This window comes from Schistocerca nitens, chromosome 3 (genome assembly GCF_023898315.1).
Source record: "Schistocerca nitens isolate TAMUIC-IGC-003100 chromosome 3, iqSchNite1.1, whole genome shotgun sequence".
Taxonomy (NCBI): Eukaryota; Metazoa; Arthropoda; class Insecta; order Orthoptera; family Acrididae; genus Schistocerca; species Schistocerca nitens.
The window spans coordinates 245,873,256-245,893,354 of NC_064616.1; the positions used below are offsets into that span (position 1 = coordinate 245,873,256).

General features: G+C 45.6%; 1 protein-coding gene across 1 annotated transcript in view; it reads left to right on the forward strand.

The window, feature by feature from the left end:
• Positions 1 to 595: 595 nt before the first annotated feature.
• LOC126248203 (uncharacterized) overlaps positions 596 to 20,099 on the forward strand; it is a 988,540-nt gene continuing 969,036 nt past the window's right edge. Inside the window, exon 1 of the mRNA XM_049949008.1 lies at positions 596 to 639. The gene's annotated coding sequence lies outside the window, so the exon portion shown is untranslated. The remainder of the gene's footprint in view (positions 640 to 20,099) is intronic.

Here is a 20,099-nt window from a genome sequence, read left to right on the forward strand (position 1 = left end):
TGGATAGCTTTCCTTGTACAGATATTGTACTTCGTAATTTGAATAAATCAAATCACTCTTTCTAGGTAAGTGTGAATAACTCGTGCAGGTACGGGTCACCACGTAGGAAGCGACCAGCGCAAGCAGAGGTCACGTAAGAAGTCCACCCGTACGCGGAGTTTGCAATCGTTCGAGTGCCGTGTCTGCCTAGGCGGCCGGTGTTTACGTTCCGCATACCGCATCGGCGCTTCGGTGTCAGCTCCATCCACTTGGGTGCCACGTAAATGAAGGCGGCCGCGACCACACGCACTGGCGAGCGCGGCCTGAGCACTCTCTCCCACCCCCTCCCGCCGGCCTCCCGATCGCGGTCCGTTGCAGCTTCCGCATGCACGGGAGTACGGTAACACCCTGGATGCAACACGCCACGAGTGGGGACGGCCTTGTCGAGAGGGTGATTGGGTAGATCGAGAAGAAGAGTAAGGTGGCGGTAGGGGCAACAGTGGCATAGGCGGAAGAGCGGGAGGAGGGAGGCCGGCGGGTGGCGAGTGCGCATGCGCGAGCCTCCGCGGCCAGCCCGGGTCCTGCGCTGCGCAGCCGCCAGTCCGTGCCAGCCCGCAGCCCGCAGCGGTCGCTCTGCTCCCTGCTCCTCAACTGCTCGCAGTAAGTCCCCTAACGATTGCACTTTACGCACCAGCTGCAATCTGCACTGCCACCGGCGCCGACGTACACGTCTCTCTCTCCCCTCGCTGCCGCTGTCGCTGCCGCTGCCGCCGCCGCCGCTGCCGCCGCCGCTGCTTCTGCCGGTACCGTCGGCGGTTGCCCCCGCGGCCGAGGAAAACTCTTCTCCGGCCTTCGCGTCCATCCCCTCCGCTCCTGGCTCTGCAGCATAAAATGTACGCAATCGTGCGCGCGCATTCTGCGAGCGAGAATACGCTGATTTCAATGTGCGTGCTTCTGTATGCGCCCTGCATCTTGAGTGGGCGATTTTGCTTCTGTCTGTATGTGTGTGGTGTGTGTGAGAGAGAGAGCGACACGGCGCTGAAGAGACAATTGATAATATGAGCGAGACATTACAGAAACGAAGACTGCGATTTTCCTCTACCATTTGACACAGCTTTACTGAAGTATCTGCAGCTCTGTGTGCTTGCTGAAAGCCAACTAGCGTATTTGCAAGTTTGTTTTGCTGCTAAGAATATTAAATGCTGCGACAAAATGACGTAGTAGCAAGGGGCTTATGTTATTCAACAGAGAGCGTGGTTTGTAGCTACCTCTCAGGACTATGCGTCGGTCACTGAGTCTGAACTACCTCTGCGCAACCACTGTTACCTCCAGTATCGTTTCACTCAGTTGTGATTTATGCAACGCATTTCCGCAACATGTACCGGAGCTCTTTGACGTCATTGGCGTACTGAAGTCACCTGCCGACAATGGTGGAAATAACTGGTAGTTTAATTATAATTAAAACTGAAGAGACCACGAGCGTCCGACGTCGAAGATCGCCGTCTTTCTACCACACGCCACACGATGATGCTATAGCATATATGATTAAATTTAAGATTACGTCGGTACTTTCGTATGTATGCGAATGCGCAAGTATTTTAACGTGAATTCGGTTGTATGTCTCTCTGTTTGTGTGTGTGTGTGTGTGTTTGCGTATGAGTATGTAGCAAAACCAACTGTTGTTACTTCAAGAACACTAATGGAGTGTAATTAAAACAAAGAGACAGCGACAGAACTAATATCAGCAATCTGACCTGACCGAAATAGGCCTATTGTAACGAATGAAACCATCTGACTTAGCAGCGCTTCTGGAATCGTAATTACATGAAGCCTTTAATTGCATACATCGTCATGACATAACAGAATCTACAATATGGGATTTTCCTCTATAAACGTGCGTGTAATTCAGTATCGCCAAGCTGTATCATCGAAATACCACGCTATCGTATTAATATCTGATGCAACGATGTTATTTGACGGGAGATTCATCTGCAATGATACAGGCGGAAGTCCAACATATCAATTGACAAAATTGTGCGTAAAATTACATTGATAACATGGCTACATACCTGAGAATGTGTCAGTTATATCAGTCTTAATTTTGTTTTTGATAACATACTTACCGTAAAGATTTTCACCTGCACCTGTCTACATGATCTGCTACAACTTTTTGACCTCTACGTTACTACTGCCGCACATCGATGGTATTTGGAACATGTTTCCTCAGCTGTAAAAAAACTTGGTCCCATAATTTAAGACACCTGACGATCTCTGACGTTAGAATGTCCATTTACTTACCACATGCTTTTGTTATACAAAACCGAACTGAATGTATGATAATGATAACAAGAATTAACAGTGGTAAAACAGATAACATCTGAGAAAAGAAATAGCAAGTCCACCAGTTTTTATGGAGTAATGTTCCTTAAAAATGTTTCAAAATTTAGTCGTCTCGTCTCCTCAGTTGATTTTGATCGACTTATATACAAAAATACCAGTATAGCGAATAGATGGACTCTAATCAAACAATTTATATAATACATACGTCAGTTAAAACTTTATTTTATCTCAACCTTGTTGATGTTAAATATTAATATGTAATTGGATATAAAAAGGTGGTTTCCTTCCAGCGCAGTTTAATTTATTAAGTTCACAATTAGCTTCACCGGGATAGATTCTGTCATCAAATGCAGTAATTTTAATAATAAAACTATTTTCGTAAGTCCGAATTAAGATCGGCCTTCAATGAAATAGCTGTTACAATAATCCTAATACACAGTTCGCTGTAACGTGGTGTCACGTTACGTCACGTTACGTCAAAGTGAACATCAGGCATATTGAAACAGTTATTTCGTCGAAGATTACCTTGCTTCGACGTTGCGGAATAGTTTCACTATTCGCACTACTGCACTTGGTGATGGAAGCTAGCTTTGCGAAACTAGTTGTGAATTGGATAAATTCGGCTACAGACGATGAGTCTGATCATCTTTTCAATTCTTACTCTCTGGCTTTCACGGACCGTCACCATCCCTTCTTCAAAGGTGGACAAGTCTATAGTTACATCATGTAAGAAAAGCGCAATCTGACACGAAATGTATGGAAACTTTTGTTATCAACTCATCATTTTGCAGCTTTGTAGGTTTAATCAATAAAACTGAACTTGCAGAACAACTATGTCTAATTCCAATTTGTGGACACTGAAAATTCACACAAAAAAGTCACGGCATAAATGATGTATACACATCAGGAATTATGTTTTTAGAGGGACTCGACGATTACAGTAAGAATCCTCCAGACTGAGTCGACATAATTACCTTGAAATGTAAAAGAAACTCTTCTTTTCTTTAACATTACAGTTAAATGACACACAGAGAGACTTCAATATATACAATAAAACGAATTATCAGTGACAAACACTTTATCCAAAGTGTTTATCGACAGGTTATAGTAGCAGCGACGTATATATCTATCGCCTTACATTATATACGAGAAGAGTATGTATATTTAAACATGAAAATAGCTGCTCAAAAGCAGGCCTGACGTCAATAAAGAATTTTTAAAAAAAATTGATTGTAGTTTATTTATTTTTACCCCATACAACGACGCATCACCGCAACGTAAGAATGCCATCTTGAAGGAAAACCATCATGAACGGGGAACGACTCATATAATGAATTAGTGGATTCAGTGACAACTGGCTGCAATTTAATTCCGTTACTGATATATACGTTGTTCCTCTCCATCCAGATTTATCCTTCACCATTTCATTTTAGTGCTCAACTGACAGAATCAGACGATAAATCACTAGGAGGTTATTTGTTACAGTTACTTGTGCGATTGTTTGCTCCTTATTTCTGTTACAAGAACAGGAATGATTAGTTCTGTTCATGTCTCGTTTTACTCGTTGATTATAGTTAAGTGTGAAATGAAGAAAACTGATTCAAATGGTGCAAATGGCTCTGAGCACTATGGGACTCAACATCTTAGGTCATAAGTCCCCTAGAACTTAGAACTACTTAAACCTAACTAACCTAAGGACATCACACACACCCATGCCCGAGGCAGGATTCGAACCTGCGACTGTAGCAGTCCCGCGGTTCCGGACTGCAGCGCCAGAACCGCTAGACCACCGCGGCCGGCAAGAAAACTGATTTCCTAGGTTTCCAGCAACGGAATGTTTATAGAAGCGGAGGGAGAAACGATGTCGTTTATTAGTAAATATACATCAGAGATGAATATTAAATCCACATTTCCGTTAGAGCGAGACTCTGCGTCTAAAAATGAAGCTGGCGCCGCCATTCAGATGTTTTAGACTCCTTATAAGGGGCGTCACTTCGCGGCTGGCGGAAAGGAGAGGGCGCTTTGTCCAGAGAGCGACAGCGACAATGCCGCCACTCCAGCGAAAGCGATCTCGCAGTTTTATTGTCGTTTCGCACCGCACTCAGGTGGGGCGTTGCGCTCGCTCCACTCGCACTGTTCGCCGCTTCCGTGGCAGACCGCCGTCACCGTCACACATCAGACACGTTATTGGGCTCGTACGTCACAACTTGCCGTTTGTCTCATTCTCACCATTGCGAAATACATACCGGTCTCGAACCCAACAGCCTCCTCTTGTCCTATATTCCTTAGCGTCCCCGTTTGGTTCGAATTTCAGCTTGTGGTGTAAGTACAAGAGGCGATCAAAAAGTTTCCCTTTAGGACGTTGCTGCTGCGTGTGGGCAACGTAACGCGACTTCGATGCGAATATGTAAGCGAGGGATTAGTGCTGCATTTTAGTTTTTCCGACGTATGTACGGTAAATGTGGAAACGTGAACTATGGAGACGTTATTACCAAATGCGCCCCAAGAGGACCAACGTGCTGTTATTCTTTCCTTGGCTGCCGAAAGACAAACACCGATAGACATCCATTGGAGAATGAAGAATGTGGTTCAAATGGCTCTGAGATGTTGTTCAAATGGCTCTGAGCACTATGGGACTTAACATCTGAGGTCATCAGTCCCCTAGAACTTAGAACTACTTAAACCTAGATAACCTAAGGACATCACACACAGCGATGCCCGAGGCAGGATTCGAACCTGGGACCGTAGCAGTCGCGCGGTTCCAGGCTGAAGCGCCTAGAACCGCTCGGCCACACCGGCCGGCATGAAGAATGTGCATGGGACACTATCTCTGTAGAAAACGACCGTTGTGGAATGGTGCGCCAAGTTCCGTGCTGGTCGCGCTCGATCTGCGATGGCCGGCCGGTGTGGCCGTGCGGATCTAGGCGCTACAATCTGGAACCGCGTGACCGCTACGGTCGCAGGTTCGAATCCTGCCTTGGGCATGGATGTGTGTGATGTCCTTAGGTTAGTTAGGTTTAAGTAATTCTAAGTTCTAGGGGACTGATGGCCATATATGTTAAGTCCCATAGTGCTCAGAGCCATTTTTCGATCTTCGATGCCAGCCTCATCCACTACGTCAACTCAGATGGGAGACGCTCCTTATAGTCCTGATCTCTACCCATACGATTATCACACCTCATGCCCATTAAGAATTGCCTGGGTGTGTCGACGATTTCTATAGGACGGGGAAGTCCAGCAGACAGTTACGGACTTTTTCACTCAGAAAGACACAGTGTTTTACTAAATGGGTTTCACCAACTTGGTGTGTGGAAGGGATGATGGCCTCAATTATCACGGCGATTTTGCCTGATTGGCATACTGATTGTAGACTGTGACGCCTTCGAACTAAAACTTTTTGATCACCCCTTATACCAAGTCTGTCTTTCCAAAAATGGCTCCAAGCACTATGGGACTTAGTATCTGAGGTCATCGGTCCCCTACACTTAGAACTGCGTAAACCTAACTAATCTAAGGACATCACACACATCCATGCACGAGGCAGGATTCGAACCTGCGACCGTAGCAGCAGCGCGGCTCCGGACTGAAACGCCTAGAACTGCTCGGCCACAGCGGCCGGCCTTGTCTTTCCATCCCTGTTTCTCCTCCACTCTGTGGTATTCTACCCAACGCCTTATTTCGAAATGTGCGATATACCCACCGGCGAATTGTTGCACTGTAGTACTAATAAGAAATCATCTGCTGCATATCTTCACAGTCTGAAAGTAAACTTTTTTGCGTCCACGGTCATGACAAAGATGTTACTGCTTTATAAACCACATCCGGGAGTAGTATAATGAAATACTGCTGTTGATACTATGAGATTCAGCGTGAATTACAGAAAAGTACTTCAGAAAAATGTATCTAGATACGTAACAGAACAATGGCACCACGTGAATTTGACCATGGCTGTCCACCGTGAATTTTCCTGTTCTCAACGTGTTCTCTGCAGCTCAGCACCAGGATTTATGCATTATTACCAACATCTTATCGGAGAGAGACACGAAAACTAGCTGGTTAACTTCAGACGTCCTGAATTTCTCTGTGAAGCCGTTTACTTAGATGAAATTTGTTTTCTGCAGCACTGGTTCATTCTGAGCAATAAAGCATCCCCAGTACCAACCTGATTTGCGGAATAAGTATGTTTACACGAATTTTTAATGTTTTCTTACAGTTTGATGTCTGTTCAAAGGGATAAACTGGGTACGATGCCATCTAAACGACCTTTCATTTGAGCGGTTTATCGTCAACGAAAATTCATCCGTAGATAGTGAACGTTTGTAACGAGTGTTTCTTCATCGTCAATAGTTACAAAATCGATATCTCAGCTCAAAAATGGTTCAAATGGCTCTGAGCACTATGGGACTTAACTTCTGAGGTCATCAGTCCCCTAGAATTTAGAACTAGTTAAACCTAACTAACCTAAGGCAGTACACACATCCATGCCCGAGGCAGGATTCGATCCTGCGACCGTAGCGGTCGCGCGGTTCCAGACTGTAGCGCCTAGAACCGCTCGGCCACTCCGGCCGGTATCTCAGCTCAAACGTATCTTATATCTGTAGAAGGTTTCCATCTGAACATCGTCCAAAACTGTAACCACGTATGGAAACATCGAGGAAGTATATAATATCTCACTGGAGAATCGATGGTTCAAATATGTAAAGCATCCATAGGGGTCTGAGAAGTAATGTGATAATACTGTAAATTTTCATAAAAGCTCTGGCCTAAAGCAAATGAAAAATCGAAATTTGGATCATATTGCTGATGGTTTATTTTGAAACTGCGACCCTTTATGACCTTTTTTTTAAAGATCTTGTTCTTCCATTAGAAAGCTTTATAGCTACTGCAGTCTCATCCTCAGATGGTAGACCGTGTGTCTCTCCTAAGAGTCGTTAGGCGTGTTTTCCCTAGTGTATAGGCAGAGATTAATACTTTCGATTTCGCAGTGTGTAGAAGGAGTCAACGCACACAATTACTAATCGTCACGTCTTTCATACGACGCTGAGTGTCGACAGAAAGCGTCGATTTGTTTTCCATTACAAACAAAAACTGTATTTAAATCTGAATTTTACGTGTCATGTGGTACAGCGCTGCGCAATTAGTCTAATCCGATAGTCGTTTTATCGATATGTAATAACAGGGACAGTAAAACACGAAGAATAAACAGCAATCCTGCAACGATTGTGTAGCGCTGCATGCTTGGCGGCAGCAGTCGGCGTGGGCCGAGGCGGTACTGTAGCTTCTGGAATACTGGTTATTTATCGAGTTTTACTGCCCCCGTAAATAAAAGTATCTCGCTGGACTGACCTGGGACCGCTCTAGCGAAGCGACACGTAAAATTCCGCTTTAAAAATAATTTTCTTTGTAACGAGAAACGAACCGACGCTGTCATTCGACACTGGGCATCGCATGAAAGATGTGGCACGCACAATTTTTTTGGGGCTGACTCCAGCTACACAATGCAAAAACTAAGTTTCAAATATCTGCCGAAGTGCCAGAGAAAAAATGCTTGACTTCTCTTAGTAGAGAAACTCTGTATATTCACAGGCAGTTCACATTTTGTAACAAGCGAAACTAGGTGTTAGTATCGCACCGCTGGAGAGAATAGCAGAAATCATATAGATACTACTGCTTCATGCGCATAAAAATAAGGATTACGATGTTATTTCGTCACCTACACACTATGTAATTCGTGAAGTTGTATGTATGGCATTGTACAATGATCCAACACACCAAAGTGGAAAACGTAGCATTTATAAACTCTTGACAAAACCACAGTAAAAAGGTTCAACGTCAATAATGTATACGATAAAAATATTCGGATCTTTTTAGAGAGGAACGAAATCCTTTTGTGCACACCTTCGTTATTTGATGCCAGAAACGAAACGTCAAACAAAGGAGTGAGTGGAAATACGAGACCTCCACTAATATATTTTATTCGGTGGAAATTTTATGGCCATAGTTTCCTGGGATACAAAAGGTAACCTTTTCAATCGTTACGTTGCTAGTATTAAAAAAATACCTGGCTAACACTTCGAAAGTCTTCTGAACTAGAAGGATGAAAAGCACGTGAGGGTAGAACTGGATGGCAACCAAACGCAAAAATTTTCTCAGAACAATCATTTAACTGAGTTACCTCAGCAATGGAAAAACTGTTGAATTCCTGCATGAACCGTTGGAACATGAACCGTATTGACCGGTTGTGGCATCCTGTGACTTTCCACTGTTAAAAATTTAAATGAATTTTCGACTTCCGTACGCGCTGAGTCCAATGAGGAGACTATCGCAGCTGCAGGTACATTTTCGCGCACTTTTCAGAAGCGCACATTAGGGATGGAATCTACGGAAAGAAATTTGACTTAGTGCGTTGAGTTGAAAGAGGTCTACGAAAAAATGATAAGAAACGTTTCACCTTGCCGTTGCGTGGTACGGCTACGTAAATTTTATTTGGGACTGTACTCGTTAACAGGAATCGAAAGATTTTCGCCTGGATTTTAGAAAACAATCATGTTCATGTTCAAGCACCGTACATTGTTGTCTCTTATCCGTGTTAAACATGATACCGCAATGTGCACTTGCGTACAGTTTATCACGCACGTGGAAGAGGCATATGGATCGTCCTAAAGACGTAGCTAAGATTTTCGATAATATTAGCTATCAGTTTTATTTAATTTTATACAAGATTATTATTCAGTGTGACCCCAGCAGTACAAATAGCCTCAATTCTGGAATCAAACAGGACATCTGTCTAATAGGATTGTCGTCCTCACGTATACCTCCGAAGAAACAGACATCCGGTTCAGTTTCTGAAAATTATAATGTGAACTGCGTTTCCATCGCGTATACTTCTACTTACATACATGTTTTGAAGAACAAATTACACACAAAATATAGTGTATACGTAGAGTTTGTTGACACATGTTAATTTGCTACAAAGAATTTTACAATGGGTAGAAAGAGGGTATTTTTTTTAAATCTAAGAACGCGTAACATGCAAACACGTTGGCGATATTTCGTGTTTTCTAACAGTTTGTTTGCTACCATTTCATTACAAGATTTCGTTCAGTAGGATTATCTTAATATCTACGAAAACTAAAATGCATAAGGGCTCTACACTTCAAAAAAATGGTTCAAAAGGCACTGAGCACTATGGGACTTAACTTTTGAGGTCATCAGTCCCTTAGAACTTAGAACTACTTAAACCTAACTAATGTAAGGACATTACACACATCCATGCCCGAGGCAGGATTCGAACCTGCGACCGTAGCGGTCGCGCGGTTCCAGACTGTAGCGCCTAGAACCGCTCGGCCACCCCGGCCGGCATCTACACTTCGCTACAGATTTAAAATATTACTTTCTTCGAAACACCGAAACTCCCACCCATTGGGACGCATAAGTTTGAAATTTGGCTCAAAGGCGCACGCAGCCTTCCTCTCTAATGGTGAAAAAGCGTAGCGCCAAACGACGTCGCCCTCGGGCTCGGCGCGCTTCAACTTCAAGATGTCGACACTTGCGAAAAAAAAGGCCACAGCTCAGAAGTTCGTATGACATGTAAGGCACGTTCATGATATCACACTGGCACAAAACTTCGTCACAATTCTGCCCAGCTTCACCGTGCACGTGTCACAGTACGATGGGTAGGCCGTCACAGCCCCTATTATCTACATTTAACCCCTTCTTTTGACACCTCTGTGATGGAGGTTAGAACCGCGGCGCCCACCGTTGAAATCACGCGATTTACGCATGAGTGACCGAGGAAATGATTCGGACACACCGCCACTCAGAATCAGCGCCGGCCGCTGTGGCCGAGATGTTCTAGGCGCTTCAGACCGGAGCCGCGCTGCTGCTACGGCCACAGGTTCGAATCCTGCATCGGGCATGGATGTGTGTGATGTCATTAGGTTAGTTAGGTTTAAGTAGTTCTAAGACTAGGGGACTGATGACCTCAGATGTTGAGTCCCATAGTGCTTAGAGCCATTTGAACCATCAGAATCAGCACGAAAAGGCCTCAGGGGTCTCACAAAGGGCGTCAATGAAAGCATCCCATTCCCTGGGGAGTTGGTTCCCACATATTTCATTGTAAAAAACGAGAATTCGTAGTGCGGCGACTAACAGGGAGACGTTCTTGGCAATCTTTGACACTGCTGTAACACTCGGAAATTTCAACCCTTCTCTAAGGACATTGTGGCGCTGCATCCCCTTTACACTTGAACTGACCTCTTGGAGGGCAGCGCGACCGAAATGTTTGCTCCCGTGTACAGGTTGGAAGCACTAAGGACGTTCAAAACTATTCGACGAAATTTGAACGTGATCCGTGGCAGGAAAGGGTTCTTGTGCATTTCCATCCCTCCTATTTCGCGCGCTCGTGTGGCGTTATCACGGGGAGTACGAGCCGGCCGGTGTGGCCGAGCGGTTCTAGGCACTTTAGTCTGGACCCAGCGCGACCGCTACGGTCGCAGGTTCGAATCCTTCCTCGGGCATGGATGTGTGTGATGTCCTTAGGTTAGTTAGGTTTAAGTAGTTCTAAGTTCTAGACGACTGATGACCTCGAATGTTGAGTCCCATAGTGCTCAGTGCCATTTGAACGGGAAGTGTGACATTGATATATGGGTTGATAAAACGGGAAAGGGTCCCTTTAGGAATCCCCCAGTTGGGCAAACCCTTCGTTGGCACCTGCCCACCTTTATCGAGAATTTTAAAAATGCAAGTGGACAGAAACAACCTGTAAAGTAGTCCGAGGCGGTTGCAAGCAGGCAACTGGATCTGCAGGGGCGTCAAGGAGATGCCTACCTGCAGGCGCCTCAGATTACTTTACGGGTTGTTTCTATACACGATCATTTTTCAAATTCTCAACGACTTTGCTGTCGCATCCCACCTTGATTCACGTCATAGGAGGATGCGAAGCAGGAAGGATGAAAATGCATAATTACCCTTTCCTGTCACGGATCACGTTCAAATTTTGTCGAATGGTTTTGAACGGTCGCTAGTGCTTCCACCCTGTACACGTAAGCAAAAATTTCGGTCGTGCTGCCCTCCAAAAGGAACAGATCCCGCTTAATGGGGATGCAGCACCACAATGTCCTTCATAGAATGGTTGAAATTTCCGAATGTGACAGCACTGTCAAAGATTGTGAACAACGTCTTTCTGTTGCTCGTCGCACTGCGAATTGTCGTTTTCGACCGCAAAATGTATGGGTATCAGCGCCCCAGTGAAAGGGATGGTTTCATTGACACCATTTAGGACCTCTCCTGACTCCTTTTTGTGCTGCTTCTGAGCGGCGGTGTGTGTGGACGGTCGTCTTCGGTCATTCATAAGAAAGCCGAATGATTTCAACGGTGGGCTTCGCGGTTCTAAACTCCATCGTAGAGGTGTCAAAAGAATGGGTTCAGTGTGGGTAACAGGGGCTTAGACGACAGTCCCATCATGTTGTGATGCACCCACGGTGGCTGCATTGTGGTGAAGTTTGTTGCTAATGTGACATCATTAACCAACCTTACACGACGCATTAACTCCGGAGCAGGGCCTTTTCTCCCATGTATCGACACCCTACTGTTTGAAGCGTTGTCGAGCCCGTGGTTGACGTCGCGTGGGGAGATGGGGGGAGGGGGGGTTGGTTTGGGGAGGAGACCAGACTGCGAGGTCATCGGTCTCATCGGATTAGGGAAGGATGGAGAAGGAAATCGGCCGTGCCATTTCAAAGGAATCATCCCGGCATTTGCCAGAAGTGATTTTGGGAAATCACGGAAAACGTAAATCAGGATGGCCGGACGTGGGTTCAAATGGTTCAAATGGCTCTAAGCACTATGGGACTTAACAACTGAGGTCATAAGCCCCCTAGACATAGAACTACTTAAACCTAACTAACCTAAAGACATCACACACGTCCATGCCCGAGGCAGGATTCGAACTTGCGACCGTAGCAGCAGCGCGGTTCCGGACTGAAGAGTTTAGAACCGCTCAGCCACCGCAGCCGGTCCGGACGTGGGATTGAACCGTCGTCCTCCCGAATGCGAATCCAGTGTACTAACCACTGCGCCACCCCGCTCGGTGACGTCGCAGGGCGCCACGCTTTTTCACCATTACGAAGGAAGTTTGTATGCACCTTTGAGCCAAATTTCAAACTTACGCGTCGCAATGGGTGGGAATTACTATGTTTCGCAGAAGTGTTCCTTTAATTCTGATGCTCAGTGTATAATAGACAACTGTCTGGACAATTATTCGTTAGTCATGCGGGATCAGCCGAGCGGTCTCAGGCGCTGCAGTCGTGGACCGTGCGGCTAGTCCCGGCGGAGGTTCGAGTCCTCCCTCGGGCATGGGTGTGTGTGTTTGTCCTTAGGATAATTTAGGTTAAGTAGTGTATAAGCTTAGGGACTGATGACCTTAGCAGCTAAGTCCCATACGATTTCGCACACACAATTATTAATCTTCACACCAGCTGCCAATTTCTTTTAAATATTTTAATACTGTTGCAAAAGTTATTTATCGCTATATTAGGTAAGTATTTCGCCTAACTCTGTTACATATTCCGTATACTGTAGCTTCACACACATGATCGTGGAGAACGATACCTGTCGTCTTTGTCATCTTACAAATAACGTTCAACCGTTCTGTTGGAAGTATCTTGAAAATTGAGTCTGTAGATTAATACACATTTCTCGCAACATATAAAACACAGTAATCTAAGCTCACGTTTCGTGTAGAAATAATTCTTACTATTTGTCTTCTTTTGCAGAATTCAATATCTAACTATAGCCATGATCGTCAGTTGTTAGATAAAAGGAAATATTATGGTGTGGCGTCCATCGACGACGGAGTCATTATAGATGGAGCACAAACTCGGATAGGAAAAGGATGGGAAAGGAAATCTACTCCTGGGTATGAGTGTACGTGAATTTTAGAGCCAACGCGACTTATTTGTTGCTTAATAATTTAAAAAGCTCATGTTAATTGGTAAAGTTTTCTAATAATGTAATACACTCTAGTTGGAAGAGAAAATTAAGCGGGCTATCTGTTTCTGAAATAAGGATCAGTATCGCTTTTGTTATTCATGAGAAAAAATGGTTCAAATGGCTTTGAGCACTACATAAACCTAACTAACCTAAGGAGATCACATACATCCATGCCCGAGGCAGCATTCGAACCTGCGACCGTAGCGGTCGCGCGGTTCCAGACTGCAGCGCCTAGAACCGCTCGGCCACCCCGGCAGGCTATTCACGCAGAAAGCATACAACTTCCAAATATATGAATCTGTCTAATGCGACAGTTTTCTTTCGGTCGACATCAAGATAACCTGCAATCAAAACGGCTGTAAGAGTTTACTATCTGAGAGTTAGTCCGTTTCGAACTGTGTGTTAAATTATTCAAAGAGAGCTAAGGTTTTAGCGGCCCGTCGACACTTAAATCAATAGAAACGGGACTCGAGCTCAGCTGGAGAAGAACAGTAGAACGAAGCGAACGTAGACATTTCTACACTACTGCCATTAAAATTGCTACACCAAGGAGAAATGCAGATGATGAACGGGTATTCATTGGACAAATATATTATACTAGAACTGACATGTGATTACATTTTCACGCAATTTGGGTGGATAGATCCTGAGAAATCAGTACCCAGAACAACCAACACTGGCCGTAATAACAGCCTTGATACGCCTGGGCATTGAGTCAAACAGAGCTTGGATGGCGTGTACGAGTACAGCTGCCCATGCAGCTTCAACACGATACCACAGTTCATCAAGAGCAGTGACTGGTGTATTGTGTCGAGCCAGATGCTCGGCCACCATTGACCAGACGTTTTCAATTGGTGAGAGATCTGGAGAATTTGCTGGCCAGGGCACCAGTCGAACATTTTCTGTATCCAGAAAGGCCCGTACAGGACCGGCAACATGCGGTCGTGCATTATCCTGCTGAAATGTAGGGTTTCGCAGGGATCGAATGAAGGGTAGAGCCACGGGTCGTAACGCATCTGAAATTTAACGTCCACTGTTCAAAGTGCCGTCAATGCGAACAAGAGGTGACCGAGACGTGTAACCAATGGCACCCCATACCATCACGCCGGGTGATACGGCAGCAAGGCGATGACGAATACACGCTTCCAATGTTCGTTCACCGCGATGTCGCCAAACACGGATGCGACCATCATGATGCTGTAAACAGAACCTGGATTCATCCGAAAAAATGACGTTTTGCCATTCGTGCACCCAGGTTCGTCATTGAGCACACCATCGCAGGCGCTCCTGTCTGATGCAGCGTCAAGGGTAACCACAGCCATGGTCTCCGAGCTGATAGTCCATGCTGTTGCAAACGTCGTCGAACTGTTCGTGCAGATGGTTGTTGTCTTGTCAACGTCCCCATCTGTTGACTCAGGGATCGAGACGTGGCTGCACGATCCGTTACAGCCATGCGGATAAGATGCCTGTCATCTCGACTGCTAGTGATACGAGGCTGTTGGGATCCAGCACGGCGTTCCGTATTACCCTCCTGAACCCACTGATTCCATATTGTGCTAACAGTCATTGGATCTCGACCAACGTGAGCAGCAATGTCGCGATACGATAAACCGCAATCGCGATAGGCTACAATCCGACCTTTATCAAAGTTGGAAACGTGATGGTACGCATTTCTCCTCCTTACACGATGCATCACAACAACGTTTCACCAGGCAACGCCGGTCAACTGCTGTTTGTGTATGAGAAATCCGTTGGGAACTTTCCTCATGTCAGCACGTTGTAGGTGTCGCCACCGGCGCCAACCTTGTGTGAATGCTCTGAAAAGCTAATCATTTTCATACCACAACATCTTCTTCCTGTCGGTTAAATTTCGCGTCTGTAGCACGTCATCTTCGTGGTGTAGCAATTTTAGTGGAGGAGGAGGAGATTAGTGTTTAACGTCCCGTCGACAACGAGGTCATTAGAGACGGAGCGCATGCTCGGGTGAGGGAAGGATGGGGAAGGAAATCGGCTGTGCCCTTTCAAAGGAACCATCCCGGCATTTGCCTGAAGCGATTTAGGGAAATCACGGAAAACCTAAATCAGGATGGCCGGAGACGGGATTGAACCGTCGTCCTCCCGAATGCGAGTCCAGTGTGCTAACCACTGCGCCACCTCGCTCGGTGCAATTTTAGTGGCCAGTAGTGTATGAACCAACCCGCACTCCACAAATAACCTAAATTAGTGCGATACAGCTGCGCCCAGGTCGTTCAGAAGTACGATTCAGTATGCGCCGATACCGGGCAAGCAACTTTCAATTAAAATGTCTTCTCTGTACGGGAATATGCACAATGGATGTATGAGTGCAGGTCGTAGACACATGGTTGACGACAGATAGAAGTTTGGGTTTGGCCGTGAAGCGTACTCGGATGAAGTGGGAAATCCGGATTCGAGTCCCAGTCTGACATAAATTTTCATTGTCGTTATTCCTTTATACAGCTCATGGCTCTCCATATTTGCCACTGCGAATACATTTCATGTACAGACTAAATTAGGGTGACTGAACAGGGAAATGGATATGAATCTCTGCAATCTGATGTCGTAGCACTCTCTGCTAGGCTGTGCTAATTACAAATGTCCGTATACTGAGCCGATCTCAGCGGCCGAGGCTGGCAGGAGCGGCCCTTACATTCACTTCGGTTTGAGGGCGTTGCTGTCGTGGTGCGGTCCTATTCCGTGCACCATTGGCCGACGTCTGTTCACCGCCTTTTCTGGTATTGCGTTCTCCGTCTTCGTTCCGGCGCTTGTGGTTACGCCAGAACACTTCGCTAACCTACAGCCGTGAATGAGCTCTGAACGGTACCCTTACGAAACTTCATTCGCCTCATATCGAGGTCTTCAGTGCTGCGAGTATTTTGAAGGAACAGTGTATGAAGTTGAGCAGTTTAAAATGACAGTCATTCGCTAGATACTATATTCTTTGAACAATACTGTAAAGCGGCTGGGGTGGCCGAGCGGTTCTAGGCGCTACAGTCTGGAACCGCGCGACCGCTGCGGTCGCAGGTTCGAATGCTGCCTCGGGCATGGATACGTGTGATGTCCTTAGGTTAGTTAGGTGTAAGTAGTCCTAAGTTACAGGGGACTGATGACCACAGAAGTTAAGTCCCATAGTGCTCACAAGGGAACCTCCCCATCGCAGCCCCCTCAGATTTAGTTATAAGCTGGCACAGTGGATAGGCCTTGAAAAACTGAACACAGATCAATCGAGAAAACAAGAAGAAGTTGTGTGGAACTATGAAAAAAATTAGTAAAATATACAAACTAAGTAGTCCATGCGAAGATAGGCAACATCAAGGACAATGGGAGTCAAGGAGCGCCGTGGTCCCGTGGTTAGCGATAGCAGCTACGGAACGAGTTAATATGTTTCTTGCGATAGAGTGATATTGCATGGTCTTCTTTGCAGAGCAGCCAGCAGTTGTGGGCGAGCGGCTCTAGGCGCTTCAGTCCGGAACCGCGCTGCTGAAACGGTCGCAGGTTCGAATCCTGCCTCGGGCCTGGATGTGTGTGATGTCCTTAGGTTAGTTAGGTTTAAGTAGTTCTAAGTCTAGGGGACTGATGACCTCAGATGTTAAGTCCCATAGTGCTCAGAGCCATTTCAACCATCTTTGTAGAGCACATTCAATCAGAAGATGACCACGTGAGGCGGTCAAACCATAATCTAAACGCATAAGTGTGGTTGTGTCTGACAAGGTGTTCCGCGTATCTGCTGACTTCATGCGAGGAGCAGCAAATGTCGGGCAGCGAGCACTCCATTGCCTGGCGAATCAGTTCCCGTGACGCCCGTCTACTACCGTAGTACTAAATTTAAAATATAGTAAATACACTTTGTATTCACTCATGTCATGCAAGTAAGATACTACCACTGCCTACCGTTGTTTTCTACGCATTTCTGACATCTCAAGACATTATGATTCCAATGGCTCTGAGCACTATGGGACTTAACATCTGAGGTCATCAGTGCCCTAGAACTTAGAGCTACTTAAACCTAACTAACCTAAGGACAGCACACACATCCATCACCGAGGCAGGATTCGAATCTGCGACCGTAGCGGTCCCGCGGCTCCAGACTGTAGCGCCTAGAACCGCTCGGCCACACCAGCTGGCTGAAGAAATTAATCAGTACAAGATGTAATTCTCTTTGAGAAGCTCAATTAATTGACTCGCCGATATTATCTTTGATTTCCTGTAACGTGTGCAGGTTTGTTGTGAACAGTTTATCATTTAGTGGTCACCTGAAATGGAAATCGTAGGAGGTTAAATCGGGACTTCGAGCGAGCCAGATATTGATGCTAACGACTCTGTCATGGAACACATTGTCAATTATGTGCAAAAGATCATTGGCTGTATAAACCTTTGCCGAATCATGTTGATAAAACGCGAAGTTTCGTTCTATTTCACTCAATTCATGAAAAACTGCTAGAAAAATATTCTGCATGTATCTTTCACTGTTAACTGCGTCACTGAAAAAACTGGATCTGTTCTACTACACGACTAACTACGCACTACGCTCCTATTTTCTGATCTTGAAGTGTTTCCTCATGAAGCAGACTAGGTCTATCGGCCCTCCAATGTCGACAGTTTTGGGAATTAATACAGCCGTGTAAATGGAACCAAGTCTCGTCTGAAAACAGAATGGGTAAGGATCCATTTCACCGTCATGCACTTGTTTCGAAACCCATTCGCAAAACCTAGCCCTGTGTGCTTGGGATCACCAGGTTTAAGTTCTTACACTACTGTAACTTTAGAGAGTCTTAGCCCAATTAACTTAGCAGCTCTTTGTACAGAGGCGCAGGAAATTTGCGTTTGCTGTGGAAGACCTCTAAGAGAATTTTTAGGGAATTTTCCAGACGGTATTAAACATAATCGCGATGAGCTTCCGCGATTACTCTACGTCGCCGTTTACGATTCATATCACGAACACTATCCCTTTCACAAGATTTATTCACTTATTCGTGAATTGCATCACAGCACCGAATTTTAACACTTGGAAATTTCTGTTTAAACAGTGTCCGGAAATACGAGCACACAGGAATCGTAAATAAACGTTTGCTGTTGTATAGAATAATTCGGTGTTGTCGTTGTTGCGCGCACAGACTTCACTGTTACACTCGTGTTCGTGTTGTTTCTTTCACTGCTCGAATGACGCTGGACGGAAAGGCGTGTAGTGCAGCATTAAGAGGGGGACGACGGGAGCTATTCGTCCGGCCTGCGCGCGACTCCGATGGCCGGCAATTACAGCCCCGTCCGTGCGGTCATCAGAGAAAGGGACACCCTATATTATATTAACAGACATTGTAAACACCTTCGTCTTTAACTTATAAACATGCCCTAAAACATAAAATGAGAGTATTATTGTTGTTGTTGTGGTCTTTAGCCCGAAGATGAAGGTCACAATACTCCGGCGTATTTGTCAGCAGATTAGCCATTTCTACAGAGGAAAAATGAACTACGTGTAACTTTTTCATAGCTTCCTGTAACACACCTAATTGTTCCAGACATGGAAATGAGATTTTAAGACAGTGACACACTCAAAAACGGGTAATAAACTGTATTTGTTATTGGCAAAGTTTCTTTCCGCGACGGTATTGTAGCTAGCACCATTTTTCGCCATTTCTACCACCATCTCTCCTCCACTTTGACATAAAGGCAAAAAGAAAGCAGCCAACAGCACGTGGCGTGCCCGGGCGTTACCGATCCAAATACTGCCCACACTTGACGTTGCTTAACAGCAGTAATGTAAGGAGAACCCGTGTAATTTATTTTCCAATTAAGTGTAGCCATTTGGAGTGGAGAGCGGTCAATTATGACTCTTAAATATTTATATCTATCGACCACCGTCGCTCATGAAATCATTATCAAAACCTCGTAAGTTCACCAATCTCCATTTGCCTTCATTGATGCAGGCACCAGATGCAAGGCGAAAGACATCCAACGTAGCCTTCAGCCTACATCAGAGTATGCAAGCACTGAGATCGTCTTCCCTGAGAGTGTCCATCCTTGTAACTGAGCGTCGATTCCCGGCCGGAGTGGCCGAGCGGTTCTGGGCGCTATATTCTGGAACCGCGCTGCTGCTACGGCCGCAGGTTCGAATCCTGCCTCGGGCATGGATGTGTGTGATGTCCTTAGGTTAGGTTTAAGTAGTTCTAAGTTCTAGGGGACTGATGACCTCAGTAGTTAAGTCCCACAGTGCTCAGAGCCATTTGAACCTTTTTTGAGCGTCGATTCTTCGAAGAAGGGGGCTCAGGTGATAGAACAAACAATGATATTGGAACCGGACTTCCTTATGGAAAATCCCTGTGTATTCAACGCTCCACGGCTGTTGGAAGTTTCAGCTACCGACGATTAATAGACCCTTTTCTTTTACATCTCCTTTGACCTCGTCATGGCGTAGACGGCTCTCCAGCAGTAGCAGTGTATCACAATTTCGCAGGTTAACTGTCAGCTTGAAAGCACGTTGTGAGACGGATGTTGTACCCTAGGTTCTCTCCTTATACTCTTTCGCCTTAGAGAATATCACGTCCTGTCCCCAACACGCCTCTCACCGTTCGTGGATGGGCTCATTGCAGACCACTCTCTTCTGGAGACGAAATTGCGTATGTGAGAGTGGACGACATATCATGTAGTTTGGCTGCCTCAGGTACATTCTCCGGGAAAGTTCGGCCAACACATCCTCCTGCAAAAAACTTCCAATTGTTTGGTTCAAATGGCTCTGAGCACTATGGGACTTAACTCCTGAGGTCATCAGTCCCCTA